Raw genomic sequence first — 15,493 nt, forward strand, 5'->3', positions numbered from 1 at the left:
AATATGAGGCAAAAATCTAGACAGTCTGCTAAAATCTGTACAGTTGAGAGGTATGATCATGGCTAGTTAGCTCTGAGCCTGATTTTCAACTCATTATGGAATTCTAGAGAGCCTTTATGGAATGTTAGACAGCTTTTATGGAATTTCAAAAAAAACATTATCATACTGAATTTATAGAGAATTTAAAATGGCTGCATTGTTGTAAGAAATAGTAGGTGGTATTTAGCAAACCATCTACTTTAAGTTTAGATCAAAATGCAGAGAAGATGATCTGTATAAGCATGACAACAAACGTTTGTTTACTGTAGATACCAAGAAAAGCATCTAATCCCTGATGTCAGTTGTATAATGGAATATATTCCAGTAACTCCTTGTGATTTATTGTTTGCTACTAGGATCAGGTAATAGAACAGCTACGTATGACTATTCTTCATTCTGGTATTTTGTTATTGAACTTGCTAACCGGGTAATTTCTACTGAGGAAAAGGCTCCTTTTGTAAGATAAGTTATTGAGAGAGGCTCAAAAATACTGAATTACGGTGTATACTAGCCAGCCTGCCTAAACAGTAGGTCTGCTGTTTTCTTTGTCTAAATTAAAATTGCATAGTTCTATACAACATATTACTAAATATATACAGTACACATATTTTACACACTTTTTAAACATCAGTTGTAAATATTTTAAAATTACCCAGACATACCCAGAACAAGAACCTAATGTCTATTCATCTCTTCTTGCTCTACAGCTTGCCATCCGGGGCTTCTGCAAAGCTCCCCTCATGCCCACTCTTCAAGCATTGTATCTTCGCTGTCTCATCCCTAGTGAATGATGAAACTCTTATTTTAATGCCAGCTCTGCTCTTAAGGCCTGATCATCCACATTTACTTCTCCTTTCTCTGTTTTTCTCATTCCTTAGCTCTGAGCTTTTTTCCACAAATATTGTATATTTCTAGTGCCCATCAAAACTTTAGCCATCAAAGGTGTCATCTCCAAATACCACCAAGGTTCTTCTTTACCCTTGAACAATACTTTATTTTATACTTGCCCCTGGAATTAAAACCTGTACCTTCTCATCTCTGTCCTATAGCTTTCCTCTGGAATTCACATAAAATAAACAGAATGTCCAAGAATTTTCTCCCACTTTTCTCTAAATATCTAACTAGATTTGCAGGGCCTTTTTCCATACCTTCTACACTTCTCAGCACTCATACCACTTATGGCCTGCTCTCGATATTTCTTATGGTTCATAGGTTCATAGGTGTGTACTAGGCTAATGGCCCTGGAGCTTTTACAAGCCTGGCCCACAGAAGTGGCCTGGCATCGTGCTGCCTGATGTTAGTTCCCAGTGGCTCAATCAAGTAGAGCCACTAGAGTGATCCCCATTATCAGCTTTCTATTTCCCATCCACTGATCAAGATTTTCCTTGAAGATGGCCAGTGAGGTGCTCTGCTTGACATGTATGGGAAGTCTATTCAGAGCATGGGCAGTCTCTGGCTTATGAACCTGTCCATCCAGCATGTTCTGTTGATTGTGTTAATGAGGTTGAGGTCTCTGGAGGGTGTGGTGTGGAGGGATTGGGATTTCTTTAGATGTAGCATTTCTAACAGAGCTGGGTCAGACATTGGTTTGTAAGTCATCAGAGATCGCCTCTTACTAGACGATATGAGACAGAGAATAGCTGGAGTTTTTTGAGACTGTCCATGTAGGACACATGTTTAAGGTCTAGGATCCTCTTCATGAGGTACTTTTGTGGCCTTTCCAGCTGTTACATGTGTCTAGTGAGGTACATGCCAAATGGGGCATTATACTCAATGACTGGCCTAATAAGGGAAGAGTAGAGAGAGATGATGACCTCTTTCTTCCTGGATGCAAAACCCTTGATAATGAGATGTGCCACATAGAAGGACTTTCTGACCACCGTAGCAATGTGGTGCTTGAAGGAGAGGTTGCTGTCAACCTGTGTCACCAGATCTCTTATAATGCCTTCAGTGTTCAGTGGGCTCCCATTTATGTGCTAATTAGTGGGAACTGTTTTCCCAAAGGAGATGATGATGCATTTTTTGGCATTAAGCTTAAGGCGATGGTTTCAACACCAGTCATTGGTTTCAGTGAGGTCTTTCTGTAGGATGTCTACATCACCTGGGGAGTTAATGATGGCTCCCAGTTTACAGTCATCTGTGAACTTGGTCAGCCAGAGTCCCTCCATGTTGGCCTGGACTTTTGGGAAGTAGATGCCAAACAGGAGAGGGCCCAGGACCGATCCCTGTGGGACTCAACTCATGGCTGGTTGGCAGTCTGACTTGGAATCAGCTACAGTCACACTGTGGGTTCTATCTGTGAGCCAGTTTGCAACCCACCTAGTGATAAAGGGGTTGATGCCTAGTTTGGTGAGTTTATCAATAATTCCTGAGTGGGAAATGGTATCAAAGACCTTGGACAGATTGAGGTAGGCTGTATGAATTGCCTTGTCCTCATCCACAGCTCTGGTGACTGACTCAAATAAGTCAACCAGGTTGAGCAGGCATGATCTACCTTTCACAAAACCAAATTGCATGGGATCTAGAGTTTGGAGATTCCCTATATCCTTGTTAATTAGGTCCATGATGATGTGCTCCATAGCCTTACATATCAGACTCGACAGGCTAATTGGGTGATAATTCCCAGGATCTGTAGTCGCTCTCCCTTTATGGAGAGGGTGACTGTAGCAGTGCGGCATTCAGTATGGACAAAGCCTGAGGTGAGGCTGTGATTGAACAGGGCACACAGATGTGGTACCAGTTCACTTTGTAGTTCATGTAAAACACATCCAGGGATAATGTCAGGTCCCATGGAAGCTGTATTCTTGGCCTTGGACAATGCAGCTTTAACCTGTGCTGCAGTAATGCTGGGTGCCTGGCATTCCTCCAGTATTGTGATTGGTCCTTTTGGGGAGAGAGAGGGGTAAAGTTGGCACTGAATTTGTTGGCCAGGATGTTGGCAATATCTGTTAGCTCAGTATAGGAGGTACCATTGTGCAGTAACTCAGAGCAAACCTGTGTATTGCCATTGAGATTATTGATATAACTATAGAAGGCTTTGTGGTTGTTTTAGTATCTGTTGCAATTCTGCCTTCATAGCTGGCTTTAGCATTTTTGATGAGGGATCTCAACTTTTTGTTGAGGCTAATAAGGGTTTTTTCCAGTCTTGGGACTTCACCTTTTTCTGCAACAGTTTCTTCCTTCTGTTGTAGAGTTTATTAATGGCAGGGGACCACCAGTATGGCTCCCTTTTTTGGAGGAGAGCATCTTTGTTCTGTTGGGTATAGCTAGTTCCATGCATTTATGTACGTGTTTGTACAGTGCATCCAAGTACGATTCGGCAGTCATGCATCTATTTTCCATTGACATGGGTGCCATGAAGTTAGCCACCTCTGTTTTTAGTAGCCCAAAGTCAGCTTTGGGTAAGTTTTTCATGGTGGTTATCTTTGTGGGGGGTGTGGGTAAGATGTGGATTTCCATGGTGATTAATTTGTGGTCAGATCTAACCAGGGACTAATTGACTATTGGTGTAGAGCAACAGTTGCCCATGTTAGTAATAACCAGGTCAAGGATGTTGCTTCCTCTAGTGGGGGTAAGAATGAGCTAGTCCAGGGCATTGGAATTGATGAATTCCAGGAAGTGTTGGGCCAATGTATTGGTGCATGAGTAGTTTTCCCAGTGGTCATCATAAAGCCACCAAACTTCTTTTCTCACACTAACCAGTGTTCTGAGCCATCTGTCCAGCGCTTCAAAATGCATAAATCTGGCTGGACTACATACTTTAACTTTCTTGGCCAGCTTTCATATCTCCATAAAAATGCATTACTTTACTGTTCCCTACTCTCCTTCGTTCACCCCTTTCTTATATGATGCATCACCTCTTCTTCCAGACACTTTCCCAAGCTCCTGTATATCACTGCTATCTCGCAGTCCCATCTCCTGTCTCTCCTATGTCTCACTCCTAGTCTTCCCATGTCAGATTTACAGTGGCACATTGGAAGACAAATCTCCACACTTTATATTCAATATATTTCCAGAAAAATGCATGTTTTTCCTTATGCTCTTTCTCTAAAACAGCAAGTCGTTTTGAAAGTGGGATGAAACTGCCGTACACTGGGCAAGTACAATTGTCCCGATCCCCTTTCAATAATCCCTGCTAACACCAAAAGATATTTGAAGACCTTATTAATTCAACCAAACTGATAACTTTATTCATATAAAGGTAACAAGTTAATTGAATACATCAAATTCTTCCTGGCATCTATCAGGGCAGCTTACCCACTCACCCTGTCCAAATCATCCATCAGGGCAGCATACCTACTCACCCTCTCCAAATCATCCATCGGGCAGCATGCCTGCCCACCTTTTCTGAATAAGCAGGATCCAAACTCAACTCCCTTATTGTTATCAAGCAGAGTCCAGCAACTCACTTTATCCCATAACTCATTGCCATCAACACTATCACAGCCATAAGGGGAACAGGAGTGCAATCCTGTCCTTCTTCTCCACCCCTGCCCAATGTCCACCTCTTAAACCGACCAAATAAAACACTACAACAAAAGGGGAGTGGGGGTCACAAACTCATGCCAAAATCTAACACTGCTTCCTCTATTACAGTAATATAACAGGTAAGCCCCACCCTAACTCTACCTGACTTCCCCTAAATCCCCACCCAAATAAACGCATTCCCAACTAAAGCCTAACTAACCTAACAACTTATCATTATGCATAATCTTTTATCCCCTGTATGCACCCACCTCAGACCCATTTCACCTCGTTTAATCCCTGAAAGAGGGTCCTGGGCAAATTGGCTTGTCCCAAACTTCATTTGCCCCAGCTCCCTTTCAATAATCCACACTAATACCAAAATATATTTGACAATCTTTATTAATTCAATTAAGCTGATCATTTTAAGTGAATACATCAAATTCTTCATGGTATCCATCAGGGCAGCATACCCACTCACCCTATCCATATCATCCATCAGGACAGTTTACCTACTCATCCTGTCCAAATCATCAACTGAGCAGCGTGCCTGCTCACCCTTTCTGAAAAAGCAGCGTCCAAACTCAACTCACTTATTGTTATCAAACAGCATCTAATGACTCACTTGATCCCAAAACTCAATGCCATCAATGCCATCATCTAAAGGGTAAACAGAAGAGGGCAATCCTGTCCCTCTTCAATACCCACCAGCCTGATCCCAGGCTGTTCCCCCTCTTCTATTCAATAACTTTCACCAAACTCTCTAAAAACAATCTCAAATGTACATTAAATAAATCCAAACCAGTGTCATTCAAGTGCACCCCATCAGATTGAAACCAAACAAAATCTCTGCCTTTAAAGTCCCTATGTTCTATCGTGTACATGCCTAAAGATCCCAACTGCAGAGCCAAACTCTGATTAACAAACTTCCAAACCTGCTCAAAAGCCTGACTACTGACAGCTTTCATCCAACTCATACATGGTACTATTTCTGAACATACTATACACATATCGGGGCATAGCATCTGCAATGCAAACAAATCCTGCGATATCTCATCCACCAACTGTTTCTTAGAAATTCCCAAATCATTACCACCTAAACATGCCACCAATATTCACAGAAAACCTAATCGTACCCTTACCACTTCAACCTTATGCATAAGTTGAGCCCACCTAAGGCCTCTAACCCCATGCCAAGTAACCATCCAACCTGCCCGAGACAATCCCAAATTCTTTCCATCCATCCTAACTGCTGCCCTTTTCTCTGCCCAATGGATATAGGAATGGCCTAGGATGACAATCTGCTTTCCTAAAAGAGAGAAAAAAATAATGCAATGAAATTTCTTATCTAATATAAGATAAAAAGGCATTAGAAGAATGCCTCCCCACTCTTCTAATAACCTCAATGGATCTGCCTTCCCTTGCCAAATCAGAAGCCCTACCAATATGAAAGGAATGCCCTGCAAACCTCTCAACTGGGAGAACCATGAACAAAAATGGCCTCCTTATGACTCGTACAAACTGACCACTTGTTATCATCCTGGCATCTTACAAATGAAAAACCAAATCATGCAGACCACCCACCTGAGTCCACAGTAATTCCATAGCCCAACCTACTGGGCAAAGCCCAACATTCTTATCTTTTCTGAGCACTATTGCTGCACCTTTTCTGATCTGTTTTAGACTTAAACAACCCACTGTGAACTGCCCCAGAACATATCATTGCATCCCTCCAAACTAATGATCCTAGCAACTCAGACACTCGAAATGATCCAAAATACAACCACACATACAAAGTATTCCACATAACATAATCAACTGACTCCCCCTTCAGTAAGGCCAAACCCTTCAATAAAACTTTCAAAATCTGTCTTATCAGTGGCCAACACATATCCCTATGCTCCCTATCTACTCTTCCCCATCCTCTCAACATATGCCCAACCGTCCAAGACTTCATGAAATCGTGCAACCCAGTCACCTATGCAAATATACTAATTGTGGCCAAAACCAACTTAACCTTTTGTAAAGCCTTACCTTGCCCCCAAGCTCAAGCCAAGTAATGAAGCAGTACTTCCTATGATGAACCCTTTCTTCCTCCGGCAATTGTAAAACAATTTCATCTAAATTGTAAAGGGCCCTCCCATACACCTTTCTAGTAGACCCCACCCAAGATTATTGCACCAACCTCCTGGTTACCTGAACTCAAGATGTCACACCTCATCTACCAGCAATACCGATACCTCCTCTACCCCTGGAGCCAACTGTTGAAATCTGGGAATCTGAAATTGAGACAATCTGTCAGCAATTTCATTGCTCATCTCTGGCACATGCACCTCTGTGAATGAAAAATTAATTATCAAACTCTTCAATACTAACTTACATAAAGCTAACAACAATGGTTCAGATCTTGCAGTCCTTGTCTGCAATACCCACACCACAGCCATGTTATCCGAATGGAAAACTACCCTCTTCCCCCACAGCCTGTTCTTCCAAACTACTGACGCTGCCCAAATTGGCATCAACTCTAAAAATGCAACCTCCCTTTTCCACTCCTCCTTCCAATCTAATGGCCAGTGAGCTTCAAACCATTGTCCTCCAAAATATGCCCCCATTCCCATACCCCCACTGCATCCATGAACAACTGCAGGAGCTCTTGACCAACCAGTCTGTCTGCCAAAAAGAAACCACACTGAACTGCTCCAAAAAGGATAACCAAAGAACCGAATCCCGCCTGTACCAACGTGTTAACCCTAACCCAATGGTGTTTGCTCTTCCCCCCTTTTAACAAAAAGGCCACTGACCTACAGAATGTATGCCCTAGATGCACTGCCCAAAATGCAAAGTTCAAAAATCCTAACAGTTCCATAACCATCCAGATCTGTACCTTATCCTTGCTCATGACTGCCCCAGTCATCACCTTCAATCTGTCTATGTTACACTTAGGCAAGCAAAACAACCTACAGGTCATCCTGGACGTAAGTTAGCTTCACAAATTCATGCCAAAATGTAACACTTCTTCCTCTATTATAGTAATGTAACAGCTAAGCCCCACCCTAACTCTACCTCATTTCCCTAAATCCCCACCCCAATTAACACCTTCCCATCCAAAGCCTGATTAACCTAACAACCTACCATTATACATAACCTTTTATTCCCTTTATACATCCACCCCACCCCCATTTCACCTCTTCCAATCTCCCCTAAGAGGGTCCTGGAAGAATTGGTTTGTCCCAAACTTCATTTAATAATAATACTCAATTGTTAATCGGGTAGGCCCACTGGACATACACCCCTTCTCAGGGGTGACCCAAGAACAAATTCTGGTTAAGTAACTTGCTCAAGGCCACACAGTACACAAATAAGTGATGAGAGAATCAAACCCTATACCACAGGAACTACATAAGAGCATGCAAGCTCTGTCCAAATAATAACAATAGCCAACAAGTGAACTGTGAACTTGAAAGGCAATAACACATACTTGTACTACCATGATTTCTTTAGTGGTTACACACTAGCTTCTTTCACCAGAGTAAATAAATATATGAAACTGTAATTAAATATTTCTCCTGAAAGCAGTGCTAATTAATAGCCTTTGATGCCTGTTGACTATCATGAGATTCCCTGATGAGTCCAGAAAAATACATGAGAAATGTTTTTCAAGCACTCCTTGTATAATGGTTGATGTTTCACAAAGCTTAACTGCAACAGGGAAGCTTAGGGTCTATATTACCAGATCAAAAACCCGTTTCAGCGAACACAAGACCTACACGTATAGCACGAACCACAAATACGCCAAAACCCCTAAACCATGAATTTTCAAATCTCGAACCATCATAGTTGGCCAACACCACCGCGCGCTACATACTACATACCCAAACATAATAAATAAAACACATACATACACTAACCAAGCCCTACTTCTAACCCTACATTAAACCTTACATACATTACTATCTATGCACTTACCTTAACCAGCACCCTAACCCTAAGGTCCGTAACTATCGCACACTAACCCTACAGACATATACCCAAACAAAACAAATAATCCACACACATACACTTAACAAAACCCTACTTCTAACCCTACACTAAACCTTACATACATTACCTATCTATGCACTTACCTTAACCTGCACCCTAACCCTAAGGTCTGTAACTATCGCACACTTACCTTAAGGAGTTATACCACAGACGGGCCAACCATGACACTTCAACATTTTGTGTTTCATGGTTTTGAACGTTCGCCATTACCGTAGTTTGCACTTTAAGTGTCAGTCTTGTGGTGTTCACTGAAACAGGCTTCCGATCTCGTAATATAGACCCAAAGCTTATTACAGTAAACTTATTCAGAAAGAAACGCCTTTATCATCTTAGTTATTTCAAAACTACAAATTGTAATCTGCTTGTTGTTTCTTTTGGAATAAAGAAATAGATTTTTCTGAAGTGCAGCGAAATATTTGCTGTTATAAACCTTACCCCTTTAGACACATAGTGTCAGTAGCAAAATTATTTTCATAGTTGTCAGATATACAGTGATGTACTGGATGGCACATTTTTACACTCCAGTTTGGACATATTTTCAGAAATGTATATATTTTCCTTATGTTGTTTAATCATGTTTGCAAATGATACTCTCTTAAATCACAACACCTAATTACCAGATGTCTTTAGTAACTGTATTCATCTTTCTACTGATCATCATGCAAAACCATATAGTAAAAAATAGCTCATACCATTTTCTTGATTTCATTACAGATATCGACAATATTATTGATTACTCATATAAACAATCAATTTGATGTGACTGGCTAGGATTTCACACAGAATAAAATGAAGTTCCTCAGATTCAGACCAGTTAATTACACAGCCATGCATCAGAAGTGGGGAATTTATCATAGCATGATAAAGTTATCAGTGATATAATACAGTTGTAAATTCATGGACAGAAATGGGCTGTTCAGAATTTAATTTTTCTTTTTCCCCCTATGGGCCCATGTAAAAGGAATATAGTTTATGGTAGACATTATATTTTTGATAAAAACTGGTAGTGTCAAGAAAGTTATGTGCTGTCATTCACGTCATCTACATGACAGAATGCTGCTTGTATTAATTCATTTCTCTAGGTGAGACATTAAACAGCATGGAATGCAACAAGTCACTGACTGTCAAGAAAATTCTCAGTCAGCCTTTCTCTGACAGCATTAACTTCACATTTGTGGCTCCAATTATTCCCTGCAAGTCTCTAGTATGTAAACAACCCAGTCTAACAAAATGACCCATTCTTGGAATGATAGCAAAATAGCTTACAAAAACACAAAGAAAAGAAAGTTGTACATAACCTAATAATTCTTTCATTTTCTTGTTTTCTTCTCTTCTGCAAAACCATTAAACTAAAATTGTATTTTGTAAATTCAAGCTAACTAAAACATCATAAAAATGATGAACTTGAAATATTTACTTAGAAACAAAAGTCTGTTCTGGCAGTTATATTGTTTGTTACCTCTCACTAATGAATTAATAAAAGTAAATACAACAATATTACAAGTGTGTGCCTTTTTTAATATTAAAATCAACATCTGTCTATAATGGCGTTCCAAGGATGATGCCGTAGAAGCATAGATACCCCTTGGTTGATCCATGGGAAAACTTAAACTACATGACCAATGTGGTTGAAATTGTATCAAATATAGTGAAATAGTAATGTTTTCTACAGGAGATATGACATTTTTGCATGACACAATGCCTGCCAGTTCTCACATACCTCATGTTGAGTAATGTCCTGCTGGGCTTTATGTGAAAGAAGCAGAAGGGATCATGGTGATACCTGAGCAGATTCCTTTGACGGATATCAATAATACTTTCCTTGTGAAATTAAAATAGTTAGCATTCATCTGTCTTCTTATAATATGACAGAGGAAAAGTGCGAAGCAAAAATGACAAAAGCTAGAAAATCTCAGGCAGATGCAACTAAAGAACTCAGAAAAGAAAATTACATTTTGAGAGAAGTTTGTGATTATTTGTTGAGAGAAGGGTAAATTGTTCTGAAGGACAGAGTCCACTGGAGAAAAAAATACTTTTTACTGGAGTACCAGACAGGGAAGAAGGACTGGATTGTGAGGCACACTTTCAGAATAAAATTGGAGATTGTAATGGGCTCCAGGCATTGCAAACTTGAGAGAAAAGGATTCATAAATTGTGCATACTATCCCAGGGGAGAGAGCTGAGACAGCCACTGCATATCATTGTATGCTATGAAACTTCAAAAACATAGAATAAAAACTTTCTTCTGCAGTAATTCAGCTTTGCTGTAAACTAACAATAACTACTAAAGTATGATATTTTTATGGATTCCTGGTGTACTGCAGGCATTATGTTTCCCAGTCTAACTTATCATTGCCATATCTGTTACAGCATTCACCCTTTGATCAAGTACTACAAACATCAGACGTATGCAGTTAGGTACGTGCACCTAGCCAATGCACTATTTAGATTATTATATGTTACTATACCTTATTGCATGCGTATGTTGAAGCAGTGGTGTTCTTGTATATTAACCAAATCTGACTAGTCCCATGGTCAACATATTTACATTGACTGCATGTTCCACATTTACAGATTTCCTCTGGTAAACTTTCAGGTTTAGGAACAAGATTGTTTCACTGATGACATATTTATTTTATATAAAAGTGACTTGTTCACATTATAATTGTGTCTTTCTGTTTTTAACAGAGGGTTAGCTTTTTTAAAACTGTAGTTTAATTAACACGTGCATTTAATTAATTTTCTTAATTTAGAGTTGTATAAACAAAATAGCTAATTAAAAACAAATATTTAAAACAGTCACAGTAATAGCTATTTGAACTTTGATAGCAGGCACCCACCTAATATGAAAGCCAGCACAGTAACAGAGCAATTTGTTAGAACAAGTGTCTTAAGTGACACTGCTGAGGTTTTTTAAAGAAAGTAGCATTGTAGTACAGACGTTTATTTATTTTTTATCAAATATCTTTTTATTAAGTAGTTTTCTTATATGGAATGCAAAATAGAAAGAGTAACAGGTCATAAAACTTATGAAACAGTTGATGTTACAGAGTGCTTAACATTTAGCAAGTTATTTAAACTAGGTATTACACATTTCTACTACAGAAATACAAACAAGCTAATATTACACTTTGGATTACTATGAGGGTATGCTCTGTTATGTCATAGTCAGAACATTGTTATATTATAACAGTTCACTAGTATATTCTAGTTACAAATGAGAGTATAATTGGAGGCACAACACCAACCTGCCTAACGTTAACAGTCTACTCTACTATACTCTATATACATATGTACAAAAATGTCACCTTAGTTAGTGGTGTTAGTACTCTCAACTCAGAGTTATCTTTACTATCTATGTATAATTAACATTGTTTGCCATTTATGATAAAATAACAATTAATGCTTTGCAGTAGTTTTGATATATGTTTGGTTCTTTTGGCTTTTTGTATAAAGCTTCTTAGCCAAAATATGTTTTTTGGCCATGTTCTTGTATTCTGACCAAGATAGTTTGGATCTGTCCAACCAGTTTTTTTGCTATATAAAATTTTAATAAGGTGCATAGTTATTGTTATGTGTTTGGAGAAACTATTATTCTTACTTTTGAATATATGCAGTACTGCTGTCTCCCAGGACAAAGTGAATTTTGAATAACCTTAGTCTTAATGAGCACCATAATTTGTAAACTGTTTTGCACCACCAGAATATGTGAAGGATGTCAGCCTCTTTATTAGGGCAAAAAGGACACTAGGATGCCTTAGATGGATTGAATTTGTTAAGGTGTACAGGTGTATGATATGGATTATTGAAGATCATGATCTGGGTGTAAATTAATTTTTTATATGGCGTCAGTTTTATAATATTTCTAATAGCTAATTCCTTCTAATTATCAGATATAATGCTGCTTTTTCCTTCCCAGAACTTTGAAAACAGCATTGCATTTTGTTATTTAATTTTTACTATTAATTTATATGTATTTGAGATGATTTTCTTTTTGTATAAAAGCAATTTTTGGATTTGTTGCGCTAGTTTGATATCTTGCTCATTTACAATGATATTTTTGGTTATAGTACTAAGTATAAGATTTGTTTAATTATCACCTTATAATTATTTTATTTGGGTTTTAGATACTGAAATAAGGTGATGATATGTTCTCTGAGTGATTAGTAGTAATAATGCTTCTATATAGGAAGTGAACAGTTTTGGTGAGAGTGGGCATGCCTGTCTGGTGTCATTAATAATTTGTATTGGGTTAGATATTTTCTTGTTTATATAAAGAGTTGTAGTTGCTTTACAGTATAGCATTTTGATCATTTTATGTATTCTTTTGGGAAACCAATTTGAAAAAGTACAAAGAGGAGGAATTTTGGATTGACTCTATCAAATGCTTTTGTTGCATCCACTGATAAAGCGTATTTTGGGAATTTGTCCCTGGCACATAGGTGGGATAGGGCATTTGTGGTTAGTGTGTTATCCCATACTTGTCTTTGACTCATAAAGCCTAACTGTTCAGGTGCAATTATTACTGGAGCTACTTTCTGTATCCTATATGCTAAAATTGTTGAAAACATCTTTATGTCTATATTTATCAGAGCTATGGGTCTATAGTAGTTAAGATTTGTGGAGTCTGTATTTGGTTTTGGGATAAGTATTGTTTTAGAGTTGTTCAGAAAAAAATTCTGATATTCCAACTTCTATTATAAAGTTGTATAGTTTTAAAAGTATTGGTGTTAGTTGTTGCTTAAAATGTTTATAGAATTCTGCCATGTACCCATCAGGGCCAGGAGCTTTCCCAGGTTTTAGCCTCTCAATAGCCTTTTGTACTTCCTGTTCTGCTAATGGACTTTTGAGACTATTAGATTGTGATTCATTAATCTGAGGGAATTCTAAGTTATCCGCAAAGGTTTGGAACATGTTGTCATGTATGTGATCATGTGGACTGTAAATGGTTTGGAATATTTCTTCAAAAGCCCCTATTATTTTATTATCTAAGCTATAGGTTTTATCTTTATATTGTACTTCTTTATTTTACATGTAGGGTTCCTGACATTTATAAGTCTCGCTAACATTTTGGAAGTTGTCTGAGCCCATTCCTCATATTTGTGTAGCAATCTTAGTTCTGAAAATGTATATTGCTGCATTATGATCTCATTTAATTGTTTTTGTATACTTGACATTTGTTTCTCAAGAATAGCAGTGTGATTTCTTTGTAATTCTAGTTCAATATGTCTTAGTTTACTTTCTAGGTTACTTATATTTTCTCTTTTTTGCTATTTGTAAAATGATGCTTTTTCAATGAGGGTACCCCTAGCCATGGCTTTAAAGGCAGCCCATTCAATATCCAGAGGAGTATCATTTTTTGCTAGGTTTTCATTTAATTGAATTAGAGAGTTTATAATGTTTTGCTCCACTTCTTTAATTTTCAGCAGGTTAGAGTTTAAAGTCCAGTTTGAAGTACTGAGGGTGTTATTTCCAGTTTTAGTTTGTGTTATTGTTATATTTATTTTTGAGTGATCTGACAGTGATCTAGGTTCTGAGTTATACTGTACTTCATACATAGTAATGCTTTGAGGAAAGCACAGATGCTTATTGGCAAGGAATACCCTAGTTACTTAGTGTTGAGGAATCTGAATGGTACAAAGATGGTGAGGTGCAGTCTATATAAATCATCTACAAAACTTGTTTGTGACAACTACTATAAAAGCAAAAGGATTGATTATTCTACTGATATGATTCTTGGCTAATTCTCTACACGAACCTGCAGTTAAGACAGTTATAAAACTCATTAGAGGGTTGTTGGTGTTCTCCAGCACATTAGAAAATGTACACAGTGAACCCCTGTTTGTGCATAAACATGTGTATACCGAAAGTTCATATTTCAGTTAAGGCTTGTTCTTAAACCTGAAAGTTTACCAGTAGAAATGAGAAATGTGCAAAAAATGTAAATATGTTGACTATGGAGCTAATCAGTTGTGATTAATTAAAAAACATCACTGTTTTTTTTTTTTTTAACTGCAAATCCACATATGAGATATATGCAGCCAAATGTGTGACCTGCCCAAGCTTCTATATAGGGAGAACACTGTGAGAATTACAGCACAGTATTAATGACATATGCTTGTAATAACTGCCACAAATGTTAATAATGCATTGTCTAAGCATACATAATAAACTGCACATTTTAAAGATCTTATTTTTGTGATAATTGATTTAGTCTGTACAACAGATTTGATGCTGACAATTGGTCAGAATGGAAAGAGTACTGCTGACAGATTGTAGTTTAATGTCTGCAAAACTCCAAGAATCAATGAAAAAGAAAATTAAAAAATGTATTTACAAAGAAAGGAAAAGAGAGCAAAGATCTATTATCATGTAATGTTGTCATGCGATTACTTTTGTATTCAAATGACTCATGATTTGTATGTATCACAGTCTGATGAAGTCCTTATACAATCAAAAGAACTGTTTGTGAGAATAAAGGTTGCTATTTTTACATGCATTTTAAGTGTGCGACAGAACTTTTCCCCATTTTTATTAAAATAACTCTGAAACATATGAAATGAAAGATAAACTGTTATGTTTGTTGTGGAGGTGTTAAAAGGAAATATAGTTGGTGAAAAAGAGACTATTTTAACCACAGATTCTCTTTTCAAATTAGCAAGCAATAAGTACAGTTTACATTAACTATAATGGTGTTTAGACTGAAGAAAGTGAAGCTTCATTTGTTGCATTTTGTGTTACTTTTAATATTTTCCCCTCATGGCAGCAAAATATTTATTGACTCACAAGATGCAATGTGTGCCATACGGAATTATGAAAAAGCTGATGTGGTATCTAAAATCAAATAAAGAAGGCAGTCAGAGGTTTGAAGCTGTTGAGAGTACAAATTGCTGGATGGAAAATGCGGAAACAGTTTAGACAGTCAGTGAACTCAGAGGATTTGTGAACT

Source organism: Protopterus annectens, chromosome 2.part1, assembly GCF_019279795.1.
Source record: "Protopterus annectens isolate FY-2018-M chromosome 2.part1, PAN1.0, whole genome shotgun sequence".
Classification (NCBI taxonomy): Eukaryota; Metazoa; Chordata; order Ceratodontiformes; family Protopteridae; genus Protopterus; species Protopterus annectens.